The 27457-nt window shown below is 49.8% G+C and overlaps 1 protein-coding gene across 5 annotated transcripts in view; it reads left to right on the top strand.

Moving 5' to 3' along the window:
- DAAM2 (dishevelled associated activator of morphogenesis 2) overlaps positions 1 to 27457 on the top strand; it is a 112542-nt gene that overhangs the window by 23064 nt on the left and 62021 nt on the right. Inside the window, exon 1 of one of the 5 annotated variants that reach the window (XM_059938753.1) lies at positions 24669 to 24741. The exons of 3 other annotated variants lie outside the window; for them this stretch is intronic. The gene's annotated coding sequence lies outside the window, so the exon portion shown is untranslated. Of the gene's footprint in view, positions 1 to 24668; positions 24742 to 26365; positions 26774 to 27457 lie in introns of those variants that run through there. One more of the 5 variants, XM_059938750.1, reaches the window with a different exon arrangement.

Here is a 27457-nt window from a genome sequence, read left to right as displayed (position 1 = left end):
GTGGCCAGTTGTCACCTGAGCAGCCCTGTCTTCGAGATTCAGAATAAATTAGCTGGATCCAGCCCGCGCAAACACAGGAAGCCTGGCATCCCTCCAAAGGAGCAGTGGTTCTCAAAGAATGGTTCTGGACCAGCAGAATCAGTATCCCCTGGAACTTGTTAGAAATGCAAGTCCTTGGGCGCCCCCCACCCCCCGACCCGCTACAGCAAAAGCAGCAGGTGCAGCCTAACTGTTTGTGTTTTATCAAGCCCACCGGGTGATCCTGGTCACACCAAAGTCTGAGAACCACACTGGTCTAGAGATTCCCAAGTAAGAGTGATGGCTTCAATTTTTCCGGTCACCTCCGGCTCTGAGTTCCTATTTCCATCCAACTAGTTAAGGTTATTAATTATTGCTGGTCATGAGCAGGGTGACCATGAAGTTACGAACACGGGCTCTGGAACTAGACCACTTGGATTTGAATTCTCGCTTTACCTCCACTCACTGTTGTCCCTGAGTGGGTGGCTTAAATTCCCTCTGCTTCAGACCTCTTATCCCAAATAAGGTTAACCATGACATTCCCCACAGGGCAGCGGGGAACCTTTGGTGTGTTTGCATGTCAAGTACTTGAATAGTGCCTGGCACATAGTAGGCCTGCAATAAACGTTCACTATTATTACTGGTTTCAGGCACATGGGCTCTCTTTTGCACTGTATTAACCCAGTTGTGAAATTTAGTCCTTATACCCTGATTTACAGAACACATACACATACCATTTATACAAGGGCTTTGTGAACATGGTAAACTTTAAGGAGGTTTGAGGAGACCAGTGGTGTTTACATTACAACAATGCAAACAATTGACATTGAAGATTGGGCAACCTTGTTCTGAGAGGTTGATTGCTCGGCCGGAAGTCCTATGGTTTGCGCTTCTTGGTGCTCACCAGCAGCTCAACCGACTCCCTGTTTATTGTGCTGAGTGGTTCAGCTACCTTTCCTCTCCAGCCCCACTGCTAAACTTTGCTCTTTGCCTCCCTTAGACAACTTCTAAATAATGGACCCTCTTATCTGATTCTTATGCTGGTTTCCGCCCCGTCAGGGAGGAGAGAGCAGCAGTGAAATGTATTTCCCTTCCCACGTGAGCTACACTGCCTCTCAGGGTGCTTTCGTGGCACGGTCAGCTTTGGTTTATCTATATATGTATGTGAATATTGATATGGATCTGCTTATCTGTATATATATATATTTTTTTCCTGTTGGAGCATGTCGCTCTGTGAATGTTTTCCCTGCTGTTTGTTGTAAACCTTCACACCTGCACAACTAGGGATTTAGTCTCAACCAGGGTCTCTCAGTCTTGGTGCTAGCCTGGATAATCCTTTGCTGGGGAGAAGTGGTGCTGTTCTGGGCATTATAGGATGTTTAGCAGCATCCATGGTCTTTACCGGTTCGATGCCAGTAGCATTCCCTGGTCGTGACAACCAAAACTGTTCCCAGACATTGCTGGATGTCCTCAGAACTGCCCCAACCCCCCAGTTGAGAATGACTGGTCTAAGCTAAGTTCTTCTGTAATAGCTTAAATCCATTACATCTTAATCTGTCCCAGAGTTTACCTCTGTAGTGTATTTATGGTTAGGGAACTGGATTTATCCATTGAGAAGAAGGATGCAGGGTCCCGGCAGCCTCTGGGTCACCAGTGATTCCTAAGGAGAATCATCAATGCTTTGTAACTGCATTTCCTTTAAGGCTCCACACTTAACCTACATGCATTTAAGCCAAGGACATCCTGCTCCCTTCCCAGTACCCCCTCTAATCCGCTTGACTCCCCCCACCGCCACAGCAGGGAACCTCACAAGAACTAAGAATGGCCTTTGGGTTTCGGCTTATAAATACTCACGGTCTCATTTTTCTTACTGAGAAAAATTTTTTTATCATGTTTAACATTCTTGTTGCCGTAGTGGAAACTTTTGTTCTTTGGAGAGTTTCCCATTCCAGGCCCAGGGTCAGATTCCTCAGCGGAACTCTGAACGTTTTCTAGGGAAGTTTCTTTCACCAGTGAGATTGTACCTTTGATACATTTACACGACTGAGGTTGGATTCTGCGTTAAGACGTCCCAGGATCCTAAGGTAGACAACGAGGGAAACTGGAGGAAGAGCTGTATATCTGGGACTCAGTGGGAGGCTGTGATTTAAATCCTCTTATGGTTCCATTACTTTTTTGGTTTTTTTTTTTCTCCTTACACTCTAGCATCTCAAATCTAAGACGAACAGACAGTGATTCAGTCAGTATAAGTTATATTATGCTGTGGTAACACATAGTCCCTAAAGTTCAGTGACTTAAAACAACAGAGGTTTCTTTATTACTCATGCTACCTGGTTTGTAGCAGGTCAACACAGGACCTGTACTCATTACAGTCACTCAGGAACCCAGGCTGGCAGAACAGGCACCTCCCTAAGTGTAGACGATTGCTGTGCCAGAGGGCTAAAGAGGGTCTGGTTCTGCCAATTAAATGCTCTAGACCACTAATGACACTTGTATTAGTCAGGGTTCTCCAGAGAGACAGAACCAATAGGATGTATATATCTCTATCCCTCCCTTCCTCCCTTCCTTTCTCCATCCCTCCCTATCTTTTATTTATTTTAAGGAATTGGCTCACTTGATTGTGGGAGCTGGCAATTCCAAAATCTGCAGGGCAGCCCTGCAAGCTGGAGACTCCTGGAAGAGTCGATGCTGCAGCTCAAATCCAAAGGCCGTCCAGAGGCAGAATTCCCTCTTCCTCGGGACGTCAGTCTTTTCTTTAAGGCCTTCACGTGGTTAGATGAGGCCCACCCACATTCTGGAGGGTAATCTGCTTTACTCAAAGTCTACTGATTTAAATGTTTGTCTCATCTTAAAAAAAATATCTTCACGCCAACATCTAGTTTGACCAAATATCTGGGACCATGGCCTAACCAAGTTGACAGATGACATTAACCATCACAACACTCAGCTTGTGGGCCAGAATTAGTCACGCGGCCCCACTCAGACACAAGTGTCCAGGAAGTATGATCTGTTGTGTGCCTGGAGGGAGGAGTGGGGACCAGTGATATTTGACGGAGCATCAGTAATGATCACAGCTGTGACTCCTGTTACCTGAGGATGAAAGAAAGCCTCAGTCTGTGTTGTCCCCATTCCGATGCGTTCTGCGAAGTCGATGTGGAAGTGGTTTTGTTTTTTTATATTTTTTAATTTTATTGGAGTATAGTTGATTTACAGTGTTGTAGTAGTTTCAGGTGTACAGCAAAGTGATTCTGTTATACATACACATATATTCATTCTTTTTCAGATTCTTTTCCCATATAGGTTATCACAGAATGTTGAATAGAGTTCCCTGTGCTATATAGTAGGTCCTTGTTGGTAATCTGTTTTATATATAGTAGTGTGTATATGTTAATCCCAAACTCCTAATTTATCCCTCCCCGCCCCCCCCACCCCACCCTTTCCCCTTTGGTAACCATAAGTTTGTTTTTGAAATCTGTGAGTGTATTTCTGTTTTGTAAATAAGTTCATTTGTATCATTTTAAAAATTAGATTACACATATGAGTGAGATTGTATGGTATTTGTCTTTGTCTGACTTACTTCACTTAGTATGATAATCTTTGTGTCCATCCATGTTGCTGCAAATGGCATTATTTCATTGTTTTTTTTTATGGCTGAGTAATATTCCATTGTATATATGTACCACATCTTCTTTATCCATTCTTCTGTCGATGGACATTTAGTTTGCTTCCATGTCTTGGCTATTGTAAATAGTGCTGCAGTGAACATTGGGGTGTATGTATCTTTTCGAATTATGGTTTTCTCCGGATATATGCCCAGGAGTGGGATTGCTGGATCATATGCTAACTCTATTTTTAGTTTTTTAAGGGACCTCCATACTGTTCTCCATAGTGACTACAGCAGTTTACATTCCCATCAACAGTGTTAGGAGGGTTCCCTTTTCTCTACACCCTCTCCAGCATTTATTACTTGTAGACTTTTTTGATGATGGCCATTCTGACTGGTGTGATGTGATACCTCATTGTAGTTTTGATTTGCATTTTCTTTTCACATGCTTTTTGGCCATCTGTATGTCTTCTTTGGAAAAATATCTATTTAGATCTTCTGCCCATTTTTTGATTGTTTATTTATTTATTTATTTTTGATGTGGAAATAGTTTTAGACTTAGACCTATCTGCCCTCTTTGCTCATAAGAGAGGTTCTGGAGTGGGTGGGTTACAACACAGCCTGACTTCTAGGGGACTACATTTTAAGACTGTTACTGAACACCTTCCTCTGTCTTTTCTTTACTGATTTCTTTATTACGTGTTTTCTGTGTGTGGTGTCACATTCAAGAATCCTTGTATGTTGTGTACTTGAAGAATGCCCTGAAAAATAATTTAGCCTTTGTGACTTTGTGTTAGTACAGAGTCTTCAGGTTGTGTCTTTCTTGCTTGGATCAGGAACGGCTCGGGTGTCAGCCCTCACTTTGCCATGGTGTCACTCTGTGCTTCTGACAAGTCCCTTCCCGGTCTGGGCCCAGTTTTCCCAGCTGTCTAGAGGGGCATTGAACAACGGGGTCTCTAAGTTTCCTTCTGGCTCTAATGTTCTGTGTGCCTTTGGTCCACACCCTCTGCTAAAGACCCCTACCGCCACCCCTACCCTGAGCCAGGGTTTGTGAACTGGCTGCCTGGTTGGGTACAGCGGGGGCTGCAGGACAGTTTTCCTCCGTGAAACTGGCAGGATCATTCTGGGTTCTCACTTGAAGCTGTGGCCTCGTTAGTGCCCTGGCCATGCTGTGTTCACGAGCCCAGAGAGAATCCGTTCTACAGCCCAGCTGGGAAGCACCATCCCCCTGCCCGGCAGGTAGGGGAGCCCAGGGCAAGGATGTGTTAAGCTGGAGCACTGGGAAGCATGCAGAGGGCAGGGCCAGGAGGTGGGAACCATCTGTTTTACCTGAAAGTGAGGTCTGGGAGCCAGGCCAGCCCTTCATGGCCATCCGGTCAAACCTAATGCCCAAGGGGCAGAGTTTCAAGGACCTCAGCACTACTTGCTTCCACAGTATTCATATTTGACCCTTCCATTACCCACTCCAACCAGTTGTTTTTTAGGTTAAACGAGATAATGTTAGAGGAAGGGCCTGGAAAACTATCCATGCTCTTCAAACAATAATAATTACTATTATCATGTGCTGCCTTATTCCATAGGTATTTTGGTGCTAGGGATGGAAAAGTGAACAAAGACACTAAATTAATTAGAATACAGAGTGATGCCAACCCTAAGCATGCTGTGGATGGGCAGAGCTTGCGGGAGCTCAGAGAAGGGCGCAATCAGCTGTGCTCGTCAGGGTGGAAGCCTCCATAGGAACGGGGACCATTAAGCCGGGTCTTAGTGTCAGGGACTTTACGGGAAGAAGAAAAGGGCATCGTAGGCAGAAGGTACTGCATGAGCAAATATCAGAGTTCTGGCTAGGCTTAGGGAAACCTCTGGAAGCCTGGCCTGGCTGCTGGGTGGGGTGGGACAAAGTGAAGGGAAGCATCAGAGGGGGTTGGTGATCACGTACGTTATGAAGGGTCTGGAATAACATATGAGGAGTTGGGTCTTAACTGAGTTTTTTTTTTTTTTTTTTAATTACCAGGTATGGAAAAAGTTTTAATTTCAGTTTTGGCTGAAAAAAAGCTATTGCTTTAATTTTATTGAAAGTCTGCCTGTCGCTTGATAATGGGCAAAATGTAAATAGATTTCATCACAGTGTTGCCGGGCTGTCCTGTTCCAGGACATTTTGCTCCTCTCCTTCCTCTTAGAACTGCCGTGTAGAATAGAGCAGAGAGATCTTCCTGCTCTATAGTTTTGGTCATTTTAAATATTCAGGTAGGAGATAGGAGGCAGAATATTTATTTTTTTCTCTTTATAAAAGGAAGAGCTGCTTATTTTAGAAAGTGTAGAAAATAAAATGGTAAAGATGAAAAAAACAAAACAAAACGAACACAAGTAATTCTACCCTCCAGACAAGTTTGGTGCTACCATTTGGGTAATTCCTTCCAGTGAGCATTGAAGGGCAGACACCTTGTCTTGCATGTTGCCTTGTTCACAGCATGAACCTGGCCCTGGTAGGCGCTTCATCAGCATTGTTGATTGATACAGTGAGGTTCCTCTAGACCCCTCTAGGGAAAGCTTAGTGGTTGAGTAGCACCACATATGTTCAAATCCTAATGTTTCCATTCATAACTTGCAGGACCTTGGCCATTTCCTCTCTCTAGGCCTTAGTGTCCTCATCTGTAAAATGGGAACAACAAAAATAACAGTATCTACACACTCAAGTGTGGGGACCAAATAAGTTCTTTTGTGCCAAGCGCATAGGAAGGGGCCTCGCACACAGTAAGTGATTCACGTTTGTCACTGGTTTTTGTACTGCCCTCTGGGTGAGTCCAGCCCTGAGGGAGGAGCTGTAGGTGGACGACCTTCCCTATGAGAACAGTCTGTCTCATTGTCCTACACAGCAGGAGAGGGGTCAAGCTTGTCAAGTCCTCAGGATTAGACATGTGAAAAAGCCAGGGTCCCAGTGCTTGTCCCTGGCTTTTCCCTGGAGGAGTCTGGCTCATCCCCACTGGCTCCTTCCTCTATAGCTTTTTCCCCGTGGGCTCCCCAGGCAGGCTGTCCCTTTCAGAAAGCAGCCACACTCTTTGCTGCTCCTCCGTGGCCCTGCCTCCCCTGCTCGGTGCCTCCCTGGGCTGCAGCTGGGACCCTCCAGCGGAGGGAGGCTGCTTTGAATCAAGTGCACACTCCCCAAGAATCCATGCCCAAGGAAGGACTTCCTGGCCACAACGCCCACTGCAGCGTTGGACTCCCACCCCTCCGCCCTGGCTCTGGGACATACAAGGATCATTCTTAAGGACTGAGCTCAGGATCCCTAAAAAGAAAGTTGGAAAATAGCTGGATAAACTTGGGAAGTGAAAGAAACCGTCATATCTTCCTGCTTGGATTGTGGATTGCAGTTTTGGGGTTGAATCTGGTGATTCTTGCCGGATGGAATCTGATGGGCAAACGTGGGAAGGAGGGAGACGGGGGTGGTGGGGTGGGGGGCTGGTGCTGGGATTCCCAGTGGGTAGTGAGCCTTGGACTTGGGGCTAGCCCCCTCCCCTCCTCCCAGTGGTTGCCACCCCTGAGGCAGGGAGCTGAAGGTTGACATCTGGAAATATCTGGAGCCTGGCCCAAGGGGTGAAGATCAGGGAGGGACAGATGTCAGATTTCTCTCATTTGGGGAAGACAAAGTGTGGTGAGTAAGGGCTGTTTGCAAAGATGCCCGAGGCCAAATGCAGTGAGTGACACTGTGATTTCTGTCTCAGCTGGGGACTCAGGGGTGAGGGGACAGACCCGGCCCCGGGCTTGTTCTCCAGGCCCCTTGGACAGGGCAGCTGCCCCTGAGCAGCAGCAGGCAGGGCTGTAGCGAGAGGAGGTAGGTCTGCCCCGGGCCGGGAAGAATGGAAGGCCTGTTGTTCTGAAGCCTGGGAACGCCGCCCTGGAGGGAGGCCCACGCTGCCGCCCCAGCTCAGAGTGAGAAGGAATCGGGGGGAGGGCTCCCTGCAGCAGGCAGAACGGGACTGAGCTGGCACCTCTACCCTCTGCAGAGCAAGCGGTCCCCCAGCCCTGTTTCCTGTGGCATGGGCACAGGTGAGCTCCCTGGCTTTGAATGCCCAGGTGCAGTTTGGAGGGCTGGGAGGTAGCCTCCCACAGAGAAGGCAGGATACAGAAGCAGCCTCAGCCCCTGCACTTACCCAGTCCCTGAGCTCCAGATCAGAGATGCTGTCTGCCAAATTCTGCTCCAAGAGCTCTTTCCTATGCTCTATCGTGTGCCCGGATCTGGCTGCGGGTTTACCGAGATTAAAAAAAAAAAAAAAATGCCATGATGGAATTGGGAGGGTGCGAAGATCTGGAAAGATGTTTTGGATGTGAGATTAAAGCTGTCTTTGAAAAGTAACAATAATTACCATTTATTCTGTACCTTGAATGTGCCAATCACTGTGCCAAGGGCTTTATGGGTACCGTCTCATTTAATTCTCGCAGTAATTCTTGGAGTCATGAATAATTGCGGAGATTTTATGGATGAAGAAACGGAGGCTCGGAGAGGTAAAGGACCTTGCCTGAGAACACAGAGCTGGCAAATGGCGGAACCAGGACTTGAACTTCTTCATTCATTTAATCATTCATTCATGTGTTAGTAGGCCATTAGGCTCAGCTTTATTAAACTATGTGCCAGCCATTCTAATGGACACTGAAGACACAGCTGGGCATTAGACTGGGGAAGGCCTGGCCAGCCTAACTCCACCACCTGGTCCTCAGCCCCATGCAGAGTCTTTCGGATGATGAGCCCAGAGACCCTTGGGGAGAGTTGTGTTGAGGACTCAACTTGAGAATGTTCTTTTCCTTAAGAAATGTTTCCTGTTGTTTTCACTTTAATAATAATCTGAAAATTGAATGCATTTATTGTGAATCATCTGAATGGCCATCATAGAACCTACTACTGGCCTGAGATTTTAGTCCCCGAGTTTATGTTTCTGAGCAAGTTGGCACCACGTGTGGTTTCCTAAAATGATAGTGTTTAACTTTTAATGCTTTGTTTCTTAAACCGGATTCTACATTGTACGCTTGGAAGGTCCAAATACCAAAGATTAAGAGAGGCTTCACTGATTCTACTGCAGGGAGGGTGCGGTGTAGTAAGGGTCTCCCACGAGCAGAGGGTTCAACATCCCCTTTCCTTGGGGCAGAGTGAAATGGGCTCAGCCGGGGCAAAGCAGCGTGGGCTTCCGATCTTCCAGCCTCCTGGTCTCCAGGATCAGGGGGCACCCAGCCCAGAGACTCAGGGAGGAACATGCAAGTCAGGAAAGAGGAAAGTCCCCGAATTAGGGGCCAGCAGCCCCTCTTCCAACACAGCATCTCTGACCTCTAGCAAATGGATGTTCCTCTCTGAGCCTTTCCAGATGGGGCAACTTGTGCCGAGGCTGGGAAGGGGAAGTGCCAGGCCTCCCGGGAGCGCTGTGTGATCTCCTCTCCAAGAGGGGTGTCCTCTGGCCACCCCAGAACTTCGGACCTCTCCGAGGGTCCAGCTGTTGGGTGACAAGGCTGTGGCAGGATCCCTGACATAGGGAACTGTAGTTGTGATCCAGGCCTCACCACCCCGAGTATGAGCAGGCATGTCGTGCTGGCCTGGTGCCTCGGCCCTTGGATGGGGCTGGGCGGCTGGTGTGGATCAGATAACCACCCCCCCCCCCAGTGCAGGCGGCCGGAGACGAGAGACCCAGGACCCAGACCTCCTTTTCTTCTTCGTCCATCTCCTTTTTCTCCTCCTCCTCCTGCTGCTGAGGTTTTGGGTCTTGCCATGTGGTCACGCCTCCTTCTGAGTAACGATCCCGTGAATCTTTACTCTCTCGTTACTGTCCCTCCCCTAGATCCTGGGCGATCATCCTGGGCGATCATCCTGGGCTTCCTTTCTCCAGACCTCTCTCTGGCCCCGTCCATCTTCTACGTTAGGAGTCGCCAAGCTCTGAAGTCCCGAGGGCACAGAGTTTGGCTTTGGGGTGCCGTAAGGTCTTTGTCACATTCGCTTGACTCAAGCACCAAAGCAGCCCGTGACAGTATGGCAATGAATGGGCGTGGCTGTGTTCCAGTGAAACCGTATTTACAAAAACTGGCGGACAGTGGGCCAGCTTTGGCAACCCTGACCCAGATGGAGTTAGCCTGTGCGGAACATATTTGCTAGTTGCCTGTGGCCGGCTGGACTCCTTAGCATGATGGGCCTACCCCCTGCTACATCTCTGGGTGCATCTTCTTCACTGAGTCCTTCCTGTGCTCCCGTGAGCCCCAGCCTCCATCCATCCCACCCAGCCTGCCTTTCCTTGAACTTACTCTTCCCTTTCCTGCCTCTGAGCCCTTGCCTGTTCAGTCCCCCCGCCCAGTCCTATCTACTCGTAAGATTTTGACTCCTTGTTCAGGTCAGATGTTCCCTCTTTGTGTCCTGCCATGACCCTGAACCCCTGTACCCTCTCCAACACAGGGAGTTCTTCCTCTCCTCTGTGACTCTGTCACTTCGTTCTTGCCTTGGAAGTGACCCTTCATATGCTATACTTTAGTAATTTGTTGTTCCTAACTGTATCTCCTCAAGGGCAGGAATTGATAGGATAGGACCTGGCTGTCTCCGCCACCTCCCCCATCCCTGGCTCCGTGCCTGCCAGGCAGTAGGCAGGCAGGAAGTAGTGTTGGCACAAAGGCTCATGACCTCTCCCTTTCCCCCTCTAGAGCCCCTGTCACAGCTGGTGACTCTTTGGGGTCTAGCTGAGCCATTTTGGGAAATCAAGATCTCATCACGTGTCAGGACCTGAAGCATCCTGGTGCCAAATCCATCTCTGGCCCTGTAACCTGAGCCTGCTTATTCCCTGCGCCCCGTGATTGGGTGGCCCTGTTTGTTTTGACATCCCGAGAGGGGCATGAGTGGGAACACGAGAGATCCAGATTTCAAAGCAAGAATTTTCTCTTATAGCCGCTGTAGGCCAGGCCCCTGCCAGCTCCAAGGCTCCTGTGTTAGCATTTTCAGTTAATTAAGAAAACAAGCCCCGAATCCCTGACCGCGATGGTTCTGCAGATTCAGGACAGAAGATGCATGTCAACGTGTAGGAGAGGCCTCCAAGCTCCTGCAGGCAGGGTGAGCCAGAGGGGTGCCCCCCCGTGCCTTCTCAGCAAGAGAAGATGCGGCCGAAATTGGATCCTGGGCAGCCAGCTCCAGACGGGGCCCAGAGTGTGAATTTCTGCTCCCCCTGCCCCTCCCGGGGTGTCTTCTGAATGGATGGAGTATGGAGCAAAGCCAGCGGGATGAGAAGAGCAGAGGGGGATTCCAGAGCCTGGAATTTGCCACTCTTCTGCTCCAGAGCCAGGTTATTCCAACTGCCTGGCTAGTGGAGGACAGTGGAGAGAGGTGGCCCGGGGATGGCTTCAGCTGAGCCCACGGGAGCTGACCTGCCAAGGGGGAGCCCCAGTCAGGGCTACCCCTCCCCCATGCAGAGCCTTGGTGTGAACGTAAAAAGGGCATCCTTCCTTAAGGGAAACGTAGCTAAATATACTGCTGTAGGAGCAGCCCAATCCACCCTCTCCCTTGCCCACACTCTCTCTGTGGTACCCAGGAGAAGATGCTGGGCCTCCACCAGCACCATTCCCTGACCCGGGTGTCATTCAGCTGGTGGGGATTGGAATGGGGCCTCTGGGTGGTGCAGGAGCACAGGGGCACCAGGCATTGGTGGTGAGGGTCTGGCCTGCACCTTCTCTCCCAGGTGTGCCTTCCCTGCGGCCACGATGGAGTCACACATCCCCGTGCAAGTGGGACTCTCTTGCAGGTCACAGCCTGGACACGGCATACGGTGGTCCTGGCGCCCCTTGGGCAGAGTGCGGCAAGAGAGAGACCCAGTCCTCCTCTACCACTACTGAAGGGTCCAGGGCAAATTGTTTGGCCTTTGTGAACCCGGTTTCTAATGGAAAATGGGGATGAGGCTCACACAGAATGTGTGTCCGGAAGGTGTAGGTGTGTTGGAAAATATTGGATAAGGCGTATGCCTACTGGGCCTGGCTCATTGAACCTGGCTTCCTTCCCCACTGGACGTCTGTCTTGGTCCATCCTGCCTGTTGGCCGGGTATCTGGCTCCTGGAAAAGATACTGGGGAGAAAACAAAGATGTGATGAGTTTCTGCTCAGCTCGGGGAGGAGAGGTCTGGGGAGGAAGGGGTGTAGGGTCAGCTCTCGGTATCTGGTTTAACTGTCCAAATAACCAACAGTTGGTGGCAGATAGTTTTTGACTTTTGAGAGCCTTCTCTTTATCCCCTGGGGAATCTCAGGGCTCCTTGCCTTCTCCATCTCATTGCTCCATCATTCACAGGGCAAGGCCACATTCTGCAAGCAGGAGGGGTCATTTGGGGAAAGCAAGTCTCTGAAAAGGTGAATATCCTTGTGGTGCTCTAAAGTGGGAGAGAAGTCATTTGAAGTTTTGGGGAGAGTTTCAAATCTTTGTTTCCTTCCTCTCTCCCTCCCTCCCTCCCTCCCTCCCTTCCTTCCTTCCTTCCTTCCTTTTTTTTCTTTATCTCTCTCTCCTTTCCTCCCTTCCTTCCCTTCCAACACAATCCTTAAGTTGTGTAGCTGGTATGACCAATAGCTCTTCTTTCCTGGAAAACATATCCAAAATGCCACCTGGTCCTCCCCAAACTCCCAAATCCCTGGACACCAGGTAGGTTTGCTTTCAGCTTCTGCTGCCGCTTTTTCTCACTTCGCCTTAGAGCCATTTTGCATGCCAAAATTAAGGAAACTATACATAAAATGAGGTGTGGAATATGAGAAAAGGTACCGATGGTAGATGAATAATGATAATCGCGTGTGAAGTCGCAGGTTTCTGTGACATCCACTTGGCAGGTCAGAACCTTTTGGGCTGACTGTTGGGAAGATCATCTCTTTTTTAAAGGGTTTCTAAATATTCTCCAGGCTTCAAAGAGAAAATCTGAGGTGAAGACTGGGAGAAGTTGTGAATTTGTTTCTGGAATATTAGGGAACATCATCCAAAGAGAGAGGCGGTATAGCTTGGGCCCTCGCAGGACTCAACAATCTTTAGGGAAACATTCACTGAGGAATCTTGGTGAAGGTTTTCGGAGTTTTTAAATTACATTTTTGTAGTTGTTGTTTCTGCTGAAGACAGCGTATGTAGAACCGTTTAGAGGAAACCAAGAACTGAAGGACCAAACCAGGATTTGTGTGCCGCTGTTCTCTAGCAGGAAAGAAGAGTTCCTGCTGAGAATTTGAGGATGGAGTTCTAGACGTGGGCTGTCATGAGTTTGCTCTGGGTCCTGGCATAAGTGGCCTTGCTTTTTCTCCTCTGTAGAGTGGTCTTGAAAAGTATCGTCACCTCCACTCTCAACACCCTGTGCTTCCCAGCAGCCTTGAGGGAGCTTCCCTGCAGGGTAGTCAGAGAAAGGAGTCAAGTTCCTTACACACAGGCAGGGTTGGGGGGTGGGGAGGTGGAGCCTTCCAGAAGCAGAACAGGATAGTCTTTTCCAGGGTCAGATTTTTGCACCCAAGCTTGTGGAATGGCACTTGGTCACTCCAGAGGACAGTGGCCCTCGTGACTTGGCTCTCTGAGTAGAGGTCCACTGAGACACCCCTGTGCCTGGTGGGGTGTGGGGCTCGGGCTTGGGCTGCTGTTCAGGGCCTCTGTCTCTGTGTGCAGTATGCTTCCCCTTGACCTCCTTGGTCTGAGCATAGATTCTCTTAATGGACCAAAGGAGACTTTGGAAAATCCCAAACCCAGTTTCAGAGTCCAAGGAGGGTGGTTCCCTCAGGACCAAGCCCTGGGCTACTTCTCAGGTCTGGCCACACGCAGCTTTGTACGCCCCCGCCTCTCACCGGCTGTATCTTAACTCTTGCCCTTCCCTCTGCCTGAAGGTTGGTACCTGGTGAAGTAATTGGCCATCCTTCAAGGCTCAGTTCAGAACACCACCACTTCCATAAAATCTCCTCCCCGCAGTTTCAGGGAGGTGAAGTTCTCTTCCTCTCTGTATCCCGGCAGACCTGTCCCTGATGTGGCACTTAGCAGGAGGCTTGAAAACCACTGTTCTGCCTGGCTCTCTCTAGACCATGAGCTTCCAGAAGGCAAGGGTTCGGGCAGGTTGACTGTGCTTTTCTAGTCCCCCTGACAGGGTCTAGCACATAGTAGGTCTTCATTAAATATTGGCCGAATGACAAGCGAAGGGAACCTGTGCTCTTTGCAGTTTTCCCCTGAGAAGGAGGCAAGCAGGAGTGGCTGGTGTTTGGGCCATTTCCCCAGGGCCCAGCTTCACAGTGGTGTCTGAACAGAGTGCGCTAATCGGCACCTCCCCCCACCCATCCCTTCCATGCCAGGGGCTGGGAGCGTGTGTGGATGGGCCTGCAGTGAGCCCAGGGCTGGAGTGGGTGCCAGCACCGTGCTGTCCTTCTGTAGAGACCAAGGTGCAACAGCTGTCTGCTCCTCCTTGCCTTGGTCCCCAGTGGCCTGTGATTCCAGCAGCACCTGGGGAGAACCCCACTGCTTATGCCTGTGAAGGACGCCCATGCTGGAGGCTGAAGAGATACCTTGTCTGGCACCAGTTAGAGAGTTCTAGCGTGTTGAGCTTTTTATGCTTATTAAGAGGAACCTGGGCAATATCAACTTCCACGAATGCCAGGGGGATCAGAGGAGAGCAAGGGTTCCTGGGGGTCAGGAGTGAGCTTACCTTCGGGGAGTTTCTGCACTGGCGTACTCAGGCACGTTTGCCGTGTGCCTCCCACGTGTGCCCGTCACTGTTCTAAGCTCTGAGGGTGCAGCCTGACCATGTTCCTGCCCTCGGTGGGGGGCTTACTTTCTAGTGAAAGTCCCTGAAGACTGAGAGGATGGGGGCTGAGGCCAGTTTCCCCCACAAGGTGATTCTGAGCTGGCCCCTTGGTGAGGGATATCGTTTCTCCGTTCATCAACCCCTGCATTCTTCCCCAAGACGTTGCCTGCCAGAAACACCTCGGTGTCACGCTTCCAGATTCCTGGCCCTCCCTCCTTCCGCAGGCCATGTTAGAGACCCCTCCCCTAGACTCCCACCTGCCCTGTGCCGCTCTGCCCGCTCCCCAGCCAGCTTACCCGTGGTCCTCCCTTTCCTGACTGACCAAGAACGTCTTTGATGACCAACTCTATGTTTTATTCACGGCCACCTCCCTGCTGTGTGCCGTGCTTGGCACAGAGTGGGGCTTCCACATGCTACTGAGGAATGAATGAGCCATGGGGTAAACGCTGGGTTTCATTTGTTCATCTTCCTCATGCATGCTAAGCTTGTGCGTCTGTGTTCATCTCTTTCTGGGTCAGTCCTGGAGAGGGATGGACTCTTGGGGAAGGAAGTTGCTGGAAAGCTGGAGCATTGGGGGAAATGAAGACTTGGGAGGAATGGAGACACGGGAGAAGACCCAGTTGGAGTCAGCTCTTCTGGGGGTCCTCCTCTCTGTGACTTGGCGGCATGAGGCTCGCCTGCCTTTGAAATACTCCCTCCCCCCGGGCTGGGAAGGTGGGTAGGGCTCAGAGCCAACAAAGCTGAGCTCTGAACACAGACCCTCCTTGTGCTGAGGCCTGTAGCTCCCTCCTCGTGGCTAGGGACGAGGCAATGCTGAGGGACAGACCTGTCCCTACAGGCCTCTGGTTCAGTCAGCCCAGCTGGGCCTGCAGGAGAGCAGGCCGCCTGGGAATGGCTGGGAAGGCCAGGCCTTGGACCCACCTCCCCCGAGGCCAGGATGTGGCGTGGGACCCAGGCAGGCGGAGGTTCCCACCGCTCGCTCCTGCACCCGAAACGCTCCAGGCTCAGGCAGTGTCTCCCAGCAGGAGGGGGTGGGGAGAGACTGCAGCTGCCCGGGTCAAGACTCCACGTCAGGACCAGGGCAGCTCCACAGGCACCCACCTCTGACATTCATTCCTCCACCTGGACAGCTGCCAGTGGCCCTGCAGTCCAGCCTTGCCTTGCCACGGGGGGAAGAGGTTTGGGGATTAACCATTGCAGGCCCTGCCTGAGTCAGGCCGAGACTGGTCCTCCCAGATCAGCCGTCATCCATCCACCTTGTACCAAGGGGCGGAGTGGGCGTATTCACAAATGTTTTCTCATTTCATCCTCACGTCAACCCCATTTTCCTAATGAGTAAACTGAGGCATGTGGAGTTACATAATCTGCCTAAGGTTATACAGTTAGTAAGAAAAGTTTCCTGTATTCATTCTTTATTATAGGGTCTGCTATGTGCTAGGCAGTAATTCTAGGCACTGTGGATACACAGTGAATGATGGACAAAAATGTCTCAGGGAGAGATAATAAATAACATATATAGCATCTCACATGGTGATAGGTCTATGTGGAAAATGAGGCGGGAGAAGGGAGTGGACGGTGCTGGAAGAGGTTTTTTTTTTTTTTTTTAAACCATTATTTGTGCTATTGGATATTCATCATTGACTATATTCCATGCATTTAAAATTTTTTTTTTAATTTTTATTTTATATTGGAGTATAGTTGCTTTACAGTGTTGTAGTTCAGGTGTACAGCAAAGTGATTCTGTTATACATATATCCATTCTTTTTCAGATTCTTTTCCCATATAGTTTATTACAGAATATTGAGTAGAGTTCCCTGTGCTATAAGGTAGGTCCTTGTTGATTATCTGTTTTATATGTAGTAGTGCATGTATGTTAATCCCAAACTCCTAATTTATCACTCCCCTGCCATCTTTCCCCCTTGGTCACAGTAACTGTGTCTGTAAGTCTGTTTCTGTTTTGTAAATAAGTTCATTTGTATCATTTTTTAAATTAGATTACACATATGAGTGATATATGGGATTTGTCTTTGTCTGATTTACTTCACTTAGTATGATAATCTCTGGGTCCATCCATGTTGCTGCAGATGGCATTATTTCATTGTTTTTTATGGCTGAGTAATATTCCATTGAGTATATATGTACCACATCTTCCTTATCCATTCCTCTGTCGATGGATGTTTAGTTTGCTTCCATGTCTTGGCTATTGAAAACAGCGCTGCAGTGAACATAGGGGTGCATGTATCCTTTCGAATTATGTTTTTCTCTGGGTATATGCCCAGGAGTGGGATTGCTGGATCATATGGTAGCTCTATTCTTAGTTTTTTAAGGAACCTCCATACTGTTCTCCATAGTGGCTGTACCAATCTACCTTCCCACCAACAGTGTAGGAGGGTTCCCTTTTCTCCACATGGAAGAGGGGTTATTTTAAATAATCTCACTGAGAAGGTGAACAATCATTGCCTCTCAGACAGTGCTCGCTGGGAGCCAGACACAACCCTGATCACCGTATACAAGACCACTAACTCAATCCCTGCAATTACGTTAGGAGGCGGATTACTATTACATTTTCAGATGGGAAACGGAGGCACCGGAAGGTGAAGTAACTGGCCAAAGATAACACAGCAGATCAGTGGTGCTGGGGTCGGCACTCAGGCAGCCCAACTCCTGAGTTCTGGTTTGTAACCACTATGCTGTCCTGCTAAGCCTGCACAGACGGTGAGTGAGTGGGCAGGTGAGCGGCCCTGCAGGACCCTATCCCGACAGGCCAGGAAGGTGTAAGGGGGCAAGTGGCCTGGTACCCCCTCCTCTGCAGCCCTCTTGGTGAGGAAAGGGCAGAGCAGTGGGCAGATTCATTAGAGTTAAACCTGAGTGAGAAGGAAGGGCGTGACTGTGTTTGCAGAGAACAGTAGGAGAGGGTGAAAACTCCAGGCGAGGGGCTGAGTCTCAGAGGCTGCAACTCTCCCCTCCCCACCCCGGTCCCTCCAGGCTCCCTCAGCTCTCCTAGGACTCAGATCTGAAACAAGTAGGACTGTTTCTTGCTCTCGTCCGCATCTGCCCTGCCTCCAAATCAATCCAAGAAGACCCTATTTAGTTATGATGATGATCATAGGTTTCCTAAAATGGCTGGGGAACATGTATACGGTACAACTCACATGTGCAGGAAAAAGTAATGATTTGCTCTAATTGATAACTTGCAATTAAAATCTTATCTTAGTAAATAAAGGTACTTTAGTCTCTTCTGATGTGAGACAGGGGCTCATGGTCCAGTGAGGTCAGGATTCAGCCCCCCTGTGAGGTGTCTTCCAGGGCCCTCCTCCTCTGCGATCTGCTTGCTGGGGAGGCTTCAGTTTTCTCAAGGCTGCAGGGTCCCTGCTGACGTCCACTGATGTGTGCTGCGTTCCCTCTGCGTCTTGGGCCCCTGTGCTGAAATCCACTGAAGGAGCCAGGTCTGGTCTTGTCCCGGGGCCTTTGAAGGGTTACCTGGCACCTGTTGCTGAAGCTGCGACTTCTTCAGGCCCCGTGGCTCTCCCGGGACTCCCGCCTGCCCCTGGAGGGCCCCAGTGTCCAGCTGTTGCCTGTTGCTCTGAGCCCAGCTGAAGGCAGGGCTTCTCCAAGGGGCGTGGCATTTCCCCAGGTGTACATCGCTGTCCTGGGATTCTCCAAGTCATTGGCTCCTTTCTAAAGATGTCCCTCCCCCCTGGTGTGGAAGGGAGTGAAATCCTGGCCATTTAATTCCTTTCCCTCCTAGTCCTAGAAAGGTTTTCTATTCCTCATCCTGTCCAGAGAAAACAACATTAACTCTTAGTGACCCTTCCCTGCTCTATTGACCTTTTTGTTTTGGGGGTTATAAGTCTTTGACCAGAGAAAATAAGGCTATGTCTTAGCACTGATATTGGAAGGGTACAGGAGAAAGGAAAGTAAAAAAAAAAAAGAAAAAGAAAAAAATACCTGGATTTCCCAAAGGCAAAATATATTGGGAAATATTTTCAATATTTTCCTTGTAAAGTACTCTGTATCAGACATGCAGTATTATTCCTGAATTGTCAGTTACTCCTCATGACTACACTATGGGGTATATCCTGTCATGACAGACGAAGAAGGTGAAGCTTAAGGAAGTTAACTTTCCCAAAGGTCTTAGAGCTAGTTAGTGGCAGAGCCAAGCATAGAAGCGAAAACTCTAGATTCTCAACTCCATCCTATTCCTGAGGCCTTTGCTTCTCAGAAAGGAGTCTTGGGGTCAAAGTTCTTTAGCACTCAGTAAAAATAAAATGTTGCCCCTTGAATAACATATATCATCCCCAGAGAAAGGGGGATTGGCTTCAGTGGACTCAGCCAGGGGTAAAAATATCAGGGCAAACGCCTCATGTCGTAGGAAATCTCATTCCATGCTAGCAAGGGCTGTTGGTCTTCAGATTCTCTCCCATTCCTGTGTATGGGAAAACTCTCATCTTTCTGTTCTCATTCGGTCTTGACACGAGCAGTGATTTTCACTACCTGTTGGGATGACTGTGCTTGACAAAAAGTGTGATGTGACAGCCTCCCTCCGCTCGGCTTCCCTGGTTAAATAAAGAGGCCTTCGAGTCGCAGCTGTAGCTGCTTTGTGCAGAGCCTGGTACAGCCCTGACTCAGCTCTCAAGTCAGCCCAAGCCCTGCCCTTTTCTGTCTGCCAGTAGCTGTTTTCCAGCTATGAAGGACCATGGTGCAACATTTGAAAATTCAGCTCTGGCCCCCGTTGGCACTGGAGTTGAAAGGCCAAGGAGGGTATCTGAGCACTACCCACAAATAGCCAGGGGAAATAATATTTTGCTTTGTATATTTAGCTTTTATTACATAATCAGTTATTGGTGTTATAACATTATTTTTTTCCCTTTAAATAAAGGAAGGAGAAAAAATCCCCCCACAGTCACACCACATGCACATGGATTCATTTTCCCAAAAGCCCCAGTGCCCGGGGCATTCTGAGATGGAGGGGTGAGAAAGGGAAGGGAACAAAGTCAGTGGGACGTGATTAAGATGACCTGAAATGGCGGGAGCCAAGCTGCTGCACAGGGTCATTTACAGACTTACTGCTTTCTCTTCATTGCCTCCTCCAGGAAGCCTCCCCTGGTGTCCTCCTAGTCAACAACTAGGCTCTCCACTCACATCACAGTGCCTTACTGTGTGCGTCCCATATTGTATTATGACTGTTTATGTGCCTGGCTCTCCCACTAGACTGTCATCTCTAGGTGCTCAGGAACATATCTTATTCATCTCTTATCTCTGGTGCCTGGTACATCCAAGCAGGTCAATAAATGTCACTTGAGATGGCCCTTATGATGCCAAATACAGGGGCTGAGTCAGTTACTGATGATGACATGCACTGAGGCTCAGACAAACTTCTAAAGTCTATAGGATGGAAAGCAACATGGAACCATGAAGTGTGTTATCCGTGTCTGATACGGGTGTGTTTTCTTTGGTGTGGTTTGTATGTGCAGCACAAAGAGGGTGCCATCTCACCAGTGGCTGCTAGGTCTCTTCTCATGCTAAAAAAGAGGATTGAAGAGCTTGAGCATGAACTTGAAGAACATGACAAGGGGGCCCCATTATCTCCTTAGGACTGTGAGCTCCCACTCTAGTGCTGCCTTCCTTAGGCTGCGGGAGGGCAGGGGCTGTGTCTCTTTTGTATCCGAATCCCTGCTGCCCAGCACGGTGCCTAGTCACAGAGTGTTACCAAGTCCAAGTTGTACTGCTCGCTGCATGACAGGCCAATAAGTCAAGAGAAATGAGTGGTTGGGGCAATGAATAGTGACTTTATTCAGAAAGCCAGCAGACTGAGAAGATGATGGGCTAGTGTCCCAAAGAACCCTCTTACCTGAGTTAAAATTCAGGCTGCTTTCATGCTAAAGGGGGAGGGGGTGTGGCTGGTTGTTGCAGACCTGGTCCTAGAATCCTTTGTTCTTGCAGCTGTCCACATAGGTCTGGTCACACTGTTACTATCAGTATCCAACAAGACACTTGTGGTTCTCTGTTCTGCACCTTTATCCATGTATCTCTATATGAATGGAAAAGTGTTGTACCTTTAAAGGTCGGAGCCTTGAGAATGGCCTATCATGTATATTTCAGGCTATAGGCAACATTCTTTTGCAAATGTGCAGATGTGCAGAGCATGACTAAGCACAGGCAACAGAGTACAGGGGTTAGAGCTAAAGGAACAGATCCAAGATGGAGTCAGGTTTGTTCTTCTCTGTTACAAGAACAGATGCTCAGTAAACATTTGTGGAATGAATGGATGGATGGATGAATGCACACATGAAGGAAGGAACTCTTGCAGTCAAGTGAAGTTCATCAGGGAAGACTTCAGGGAGATGAGCTTTGAGTCTAGTTATGAAAGAGGAAAGAGTATGAGGTGGCAGAGAGGGCTTTGTGGTCAGGTGAGGGGAGACAGGCCATTGGTACCCGTTGGTTTGGATACTTCTAACCAGATGCTGACTCCGAATGGCCATCTCTTGAGGGAGAGGAAGACTTGGGGGGCTGTGGGAAGTCCTACAAAGACACAAGCCTAGAGAGAAGGTTTTCCCCTTTTTATTTTGCTCCTTTTCCTCCAGCACTTGGAACTGAACACATTTCTAGGATTCCTTGAGTCCCTAGGGCAGGGGTCGGGGTGCAGTAGGGGGGTAGTTCCAACAAACGAGTCTGACAGAGGCATGTGGCCTAAGGCCCAGAGAGATAGGGAGTAGGGAGGGGGGAGTGAATTGAGAGTTTGGAGAAGAGGGAGTTCTATTTTGGGTGACTTTGACTCCCAGCCTCTCTGTCAGCCAGATCTGCAGCAGACCCCCACCCTCTGCACACAGTTCACTTGTACCTTCTGTGCACTGGCTTCTGCTCTGTTTCTGGCTCCCCTCCTGCATCCTTTCAGACTTGGCTCTTTCTCTCTTTGGTGTTCTGCCTCTTGGTATTCTTGCCTGCATCCAAAACCTCTCAACCTTTTCCAAGAAGCTATCCCTGAATAACAGCAACATCTACAGATAATAATCAACATCTGCAATTTATCTCCAGTCCTACTATGTGCCATGCACCACACTAGGTGCTCCGTGTGTCCTGGTTCAACTCACAAGAAACACATGAGTTCATTAATCCTGTGATCGCTACTTGACCAGTGAAGAAACTGAGCCCCAGAGAGGTTGGGTGAACCCCAGGCAAGGCCATCCTTAATGTTGGTGACAAAGATCTGCCCAACTCAGAAGCCTGTGCCCTTCTCTTCTCACAGCTACACAGCCCTCCCTCTGAATCAGAAACTCTGGGGGTGGGGCCCAGTGAGCTGCATTTAACAAGCCCTCCAGGAGATTCTAGAACCAGTGCTTTAGCTGATCTGGCTGCGACCTGGCTGAAAACCTCCAAGTGCACCCAAGATTTGGAGAAAGCTGATTCATTCACTGCTGTTACTCATCCTTAAGATTCCATTGACCCGCTCCGGGCATAGGGCAAGATGCTTAAGGTTCCCGAGACCTTGTTCCCCTGGTTGTGAAAGAGAAGCAACCCCACCCTTAGAGGGGAGCATCCCTGGCTTCTCGTTTCCAGGAGAGGGTCTCCCAAGAGCGGTTACTCAACACTGAAGGCACTTAAGCATTTAGCATCACCTGGGGAACTTTTACAAGATATCGGTGCCCGGCTCCCTCCCCGGACCAGGCCAGCATGTCTTGGGGTGGGATCAGGGCATGAGTGGCTGAAGTGGACGTAGGGGTGGAGAACCTTGGCCTGTCCCTCCCCATCACTTCCTCAGGGGAAGGAGTGAGGCACCTCTAACCAATGGCTCTGGGAGGTTATGAACTGGGTCTGCCAACGCTCCCTCCCTTCCCTGGGCTCTGCCACCTGCAGGGGGCGCATCTGGCCAGCTCTGGGGGGTGAGGTCAGGAGCCCGCTCCTACGGGAAGGTCCACGGGCACCCTCCTATGCCAAGGACTGGACGTGTCAGCTGGCCTCACTCATGGGTGAGACATTAGGAAGTCCATTGGGCCAGAGAGACACAGCCGTTTACTCCCACAGCTCTGTCAGGAACGTGGCTGATATCGTGACCTCCATCTGTCTGCTTTATGTATCTGTTTCTCAACTGGTCCTGAACTTGAGCCAGAAGAGGAAAGTTTTATGTATGGACCCCACAAAATCCCAACACCAAATGTTGGACGGACTTAGTGTTGAATTTAATGAGATGCCATAAACAAGCCAGCTAATTAGTTAGTGGTCAGTAAAAGTTTGTTGCCTATGAATCAAAACCTAGGCCCCTCTGGTCATCACTAAACCTCCCTGGGGAGGACTGAGCTCCCACCCTCAAACCTCCACCGCCAGTTAACTCCTTAGTCCTCACTTCACTCAAGTCAGTAAATGTCGGTGGCTCTGGGTAGGGGTTCACAAAGGATCTCTCTGCAGCTGAGAGAAGAGCAAATTATTTAGAATTGGCTGTACCTTTTTTTTTTTTTTAACAAGTTCCCAGGTGACACTGATGCTGCTGGTCTAGAGACACATTTTGAGATCACCTGAGCTAAGTGCAAACAAAAGGCCCGTGAGCGCTGGCTGGAGGGAATGCCGGGGGTGGGGGGGGAGGGGGGAGGGGGGGAGGGGCGGGGCATCTCTTGATCCAGATAGGGTCCAGTGTTTGACAAGCTTGGCTGCAAATTAGAATCACCTGGAGAGATTTGCAAATTCCAGAGCCCTGTAGGGTGAATGACTGATCCCATTTTCCCAGGACTGAGAGCTTCCCTGGGGTGTGGGACTTTCAGGATTAAAACTGGGACAGTCCTGGGCAAAGCAGGATGAGCCGCTCACCCCAGTGGCTCCCCCGCACCTACCCAGGGATTCTGTTTTAATTGGTTCTGGTTGGGATCCAGGCATAGTTTTCAAAATGCCCCATGATTCTACTGTGCAGCCCGGGATGAGAACCTGGGGGATTTGATCACGACTCTGGAAAGAAGGGGTGACTTGTGGAAAAGGTTGGTGCAAATGCCGGTGAAAGAGAAGGGAAGGGGATGGAGAGTGAATGAAACCGCCTGCATCCCAGTCCCTTGGGGAACTTGTTAAAATGCAGATTCCTGGGCCCTTACCCAGATCTACTGACCTGGAAGCTCTGAGAGCAGGGCCCCGGGATCTGCATCATTGAGAAGCCCCTTAGGATGCACTGTCCTTGGAGATCTGCTGCGAGTGGGAAAACCAAGAGCTAAACTGAAGGAAGAGAGCTGGAGACCCAGGCTGTGCTCCAGGTGGGTAGCTTGTTGAGGGTTTTTGGTCTGAGGCCAAGAGGAATGTGAGCAGGGTGCAGGTGGAGTCAGAAGAAAGGGGTCAGCCTCAGCCCGGCTGGAGGACAACCAAATCAGTAAGAAGGGATGGGGCCTTGAAGAAATGGTTCCAAGCTAAGAGCACGTACCAGCTCCCTGAGTGAGCGCGAGGTGAGGTCAGTGCTGCCAGCTGGATGTGCAGGACTCATGGCCCCCCACCCCCTGACTCTGTGACCACACAGCCACGTCCTGTGTGTCTGAGTGGGGCCTGAGCGTCCACATGGGAGATCAAAGGGCCCATGCAGGAAGCATTTCTAAGTGGAATCGATTGGGCGTGGAGACTGATTGGATAATTTATAATGTAAAGGAGGGAACAGCTTGTGGGTGCGTGTGCGTGTGTGCACGCGCACGCACCTGGTGGGCTTTTGGACAGCCTGTCAAAACCTGCCTCTCACCCCAGCCCAGTCAGTTATGTGCTTGTGACCTTGGGCAGGTCACTTCTCTGAGCCTCAGTTTCCTTGTCTGTAAACTCAGGATGCTAATACCCACTTCTCAGGGTTTGATGTGAGAATGAAATGAGATAATACATGCAAATACCTGGCATGTAGCCGTTCTCAAGACAGAGGAAGAGTTAAGGATCATTCTGTGGTTTGAACCTCGGACTGTGGTGTCATTCACAGAGAGAAGCAGGGGTGGTCCGAAGGGGGAAGGAGGTGAAGGCGGTCTGAGAGGAAGTTGATGGGAGTGGTGCCAGCGCTTCTGAACAGAAATGTGGGTAGTTGGAAGTGAGCTGGAGATGGGGGAGAGGAGGATTCGAGAGGGACTGCTGCTGAATTTATCTGAAATAAAGAGATGGAAGGTTTGCTGGGAGGGAGAAGGGTGAGGGAGAAGGACAGAGACCCGAGGTGTGAACCTTGGCAAAGCCCCAGCACAGCTGCTGCGGGCCTGGCCCTGTGCTGGGCGCAGGGTTCCTGAGAGACTCTGCTACACTGTCCCCAACCTCAAGGACCTCACAGCCCAGTGAGAGTGACGCTAATTCAGGAAGCAGTCGTGGCTCTGATGGGAGAGAGGCAGGATGCTGAGGAGGGGCCCTTCACCCACACCTGTGGGGAAGGGCGCGGGCTGCCAGGTGAGTGGCCAGGAGGAGGGGGAGGGCCCAGGACGGAGTGTTCCAGACGGGGATCAGCTGGTTGAAATCAAGAAGGAGAGAGAGAGAGTGAGTGTGTGTGGAGCATGGGGACAGACGGCTCAGATTTCACATTGTTTGAAACACCACGAAGAGGGAACTGGGAAGAGGGCCTCTGGCGGGGAACAGGATGGAAGGCGGTGATACTGATGCGCCCAAGTGCAGTTTTCAGGGGAGGTGGGCACTGAGGAGGGAGGCGAGGGGGAGACATGAGGGGCCCTGCTGGGTAAATAAAGCCCCTTAGATGGAGACAATCGGGGCACAGCTTGCAGGGGTGTCAGGGTCAGAGAAAGGTGATTTAGGAATGGGGGAGTCCATGCAGAGACTGGGAACTATGGAGGGGATGGTCTGAGTTCCAAAGAGGAAACCCTAGCGTCTGTAGCCTGAGGTCTCACAGCCAAGGTCTCGTTTCCCTTGGAGGAAACATCCCGTTCCTGGAAGCACAGAGAGGAAAAATATCTTATGCCTTTTATATGCAAGATGCCTTTTGTTTGCTGGAGGGTAGGGGGGAGAGTAGAAACAAACAGAAATGAAAATGTCCAGAGTTGCGTCTGGGAATGCCAAGATCTCATTTAACCACGCAGGTCTGTAAAGGCGCACACCTTTGCCTCGCTGAGTGCCGCTTGAGACACCTCTTGACGGTGTCTGGCCGAGGTCTGGATGCCTTTGACCTCCATTGGACTCTGAGGAAAGGTTGAAGGACCTGAGTTCATTGCATTTTCCATGCAGATTTATTTCTGGGGTTAATAACTTTCTCCTCTCTCTCTCTAACCCACTCCCACCCCCTGCCATGAGATAACTTTCATTCAGGAACAGGACCTGCTGCATACATGGCACTATGTCATGTTCTCAGGGGGCTCAGAGTCTAGATGGGGGAAAAGCTCCTTGGCATAAAAGAAGATAAATTAATACATTAAATAACACAAGTGCCACAGAGTAGTATATGATGCAGTGTCCTAGAAACAGAGTAGACAACAGGGGCTCTGAGTTTATTTGGGAGAATTCAGGTAGATGAGGATGGGTAGGAAGGCTGCTTGGAGAAGGAAGGACCTGCATAGCGGAGGGAGAGGAGGAGCAGGAAGCAGAGGTGGGCATGGGGATGGGGTGAGGGATAATATTGCCGACCCAAATGTATTGGGTTGGCCAAAAAGTTCATTCGTGAGCCGCTTGCGGGAAAACCTGAACGAACTTTTTGGCCAACCCAAGAGAACCAGCAGAACCAATTTTTTAACTCTATTTCAAAGCTGACACATTCTCTCGCTTTTAGTATTTATCGAATTGCAGAAGGACACACAGTCTTTGAGTTATGTAAAGCGATCACATTGATGATAGGTTTTATAACGGATAGGGTCAAGAATTCAGGAAGTACACACTGTAATGTATCTAATCCATCCGCTCTTATTGAGTTCTTGCTGTGTGTGCGGAAAGAGCCCGGTGGGGGGAGTCGGAGATAAAGTGGAAGTGTCCAAGCCCTCTAGGAATTTTAATCCCTTGAGCAATGGCGTGTTTAGGGAGGAGTGACCAGGGAGCCTGCAGCGGAGGGGTGAGGTGGGATAAGGAGGAGAGATCAGGGTGGAGAGCAGCCCAGCAGTTACTGAGTGGCCCATCAAGGCCCTTCGGGCAGGAAGCCACCCCAGATTAAAGTAACTTGTCTCTGTTCTGTCCTGACCATTCAGGGACTGTGGGTAACATTTTTGGAAACACACAGGGAGTGTCTGGCTGGGCTGCTCTTCCTGGGAAAGGCTGCCCGAGCTGGCTGCCTTAGAAGATGGGCAGGACCAGCTGTGCAATTCACGGGCCCCAGTGCAAAATGGAAATGCAAGGCTCCCTGTTCAAAAATGATTAAAGATTTCAAGACGGCAACAGCAGAGCCTTAAACCAAGCCCGGGGCCCTTCTGAGGGTGCCCAGCTCGCATACCCAAGAGCCTGATCCAGAAGATGGGATAGCCTGGATCTTTCTGTGACTCAGTGTGCGGTAAGATGATGGGGCTGGATTGCTGTCTGCGGCTGGGGTACAGGGCTTCTCTGTACGAGTGCTGAGTTCTTCCCTGAGAGGTAGTTGGGATGGGTGATGGGGAAGGGATGGAGAGGCTTCCATGGCTGGGGGTGGGTGGGGGGGGGGCGGCCGTTTACCGTGATGCTGCCATTTCTGTGCCATGGGAAGGCTGTGTCTGAGTTTTGGAATCAATTAGACTGAGGTTCACATGTTTTATGAACCCTGCTAACTTGGGCAAGTTGCTTACCTTCACTAAGCTTTAATTTCCCTGTATGTAAAAATGCACAATATCATCTTTGTAGGATGTTGGGATAAATTAAGTGAAATCATAAATGTGAAAGTTTGAGCCTAGCCTAGCTCTTCGTAAATGTTAGTATCCTTCTGTCTAAAAATGTGCTGAATATCTGTCTTGTAAAATATGGAGCATGGAATAGATTGGGTATACATTATTGTCAGCTATTTGTTTTTTTCCACCTCAGGCTTATTGGGGAAGTGGCTAAAATATAACACCAAAATTTGAAATGGCAGAGGGAGTGTACACCCCATTATAATATACACCAAAGGACACCCAGTTGCATCTGCTGGACACACACATACACCCAGAGGAATGTGCACACGTGCATGGGTACATACACGCTCCAGAACTGAATTGAAACTAGGTTG

This window comes from Balaenoptera ricei, chromosome 11 (genome assembly GCF_028023285.1).
Source record: "Balaenoptera ricei isolate mBalRic1 chromosome 11, mBalRic1.hap2, whole genome shotgun sequence".
Classification (NCBI taxonomy): domain Eukaryota; kingdom Metazoa; phylum Chordata; class Mammalia; order Artiodactyla; family Balaenopteridae; genus Balaenoptera; species Balaenoptera ricei.
This window is presented reverse-complemented; position numbering and strand designations above follow the sequence as displayed.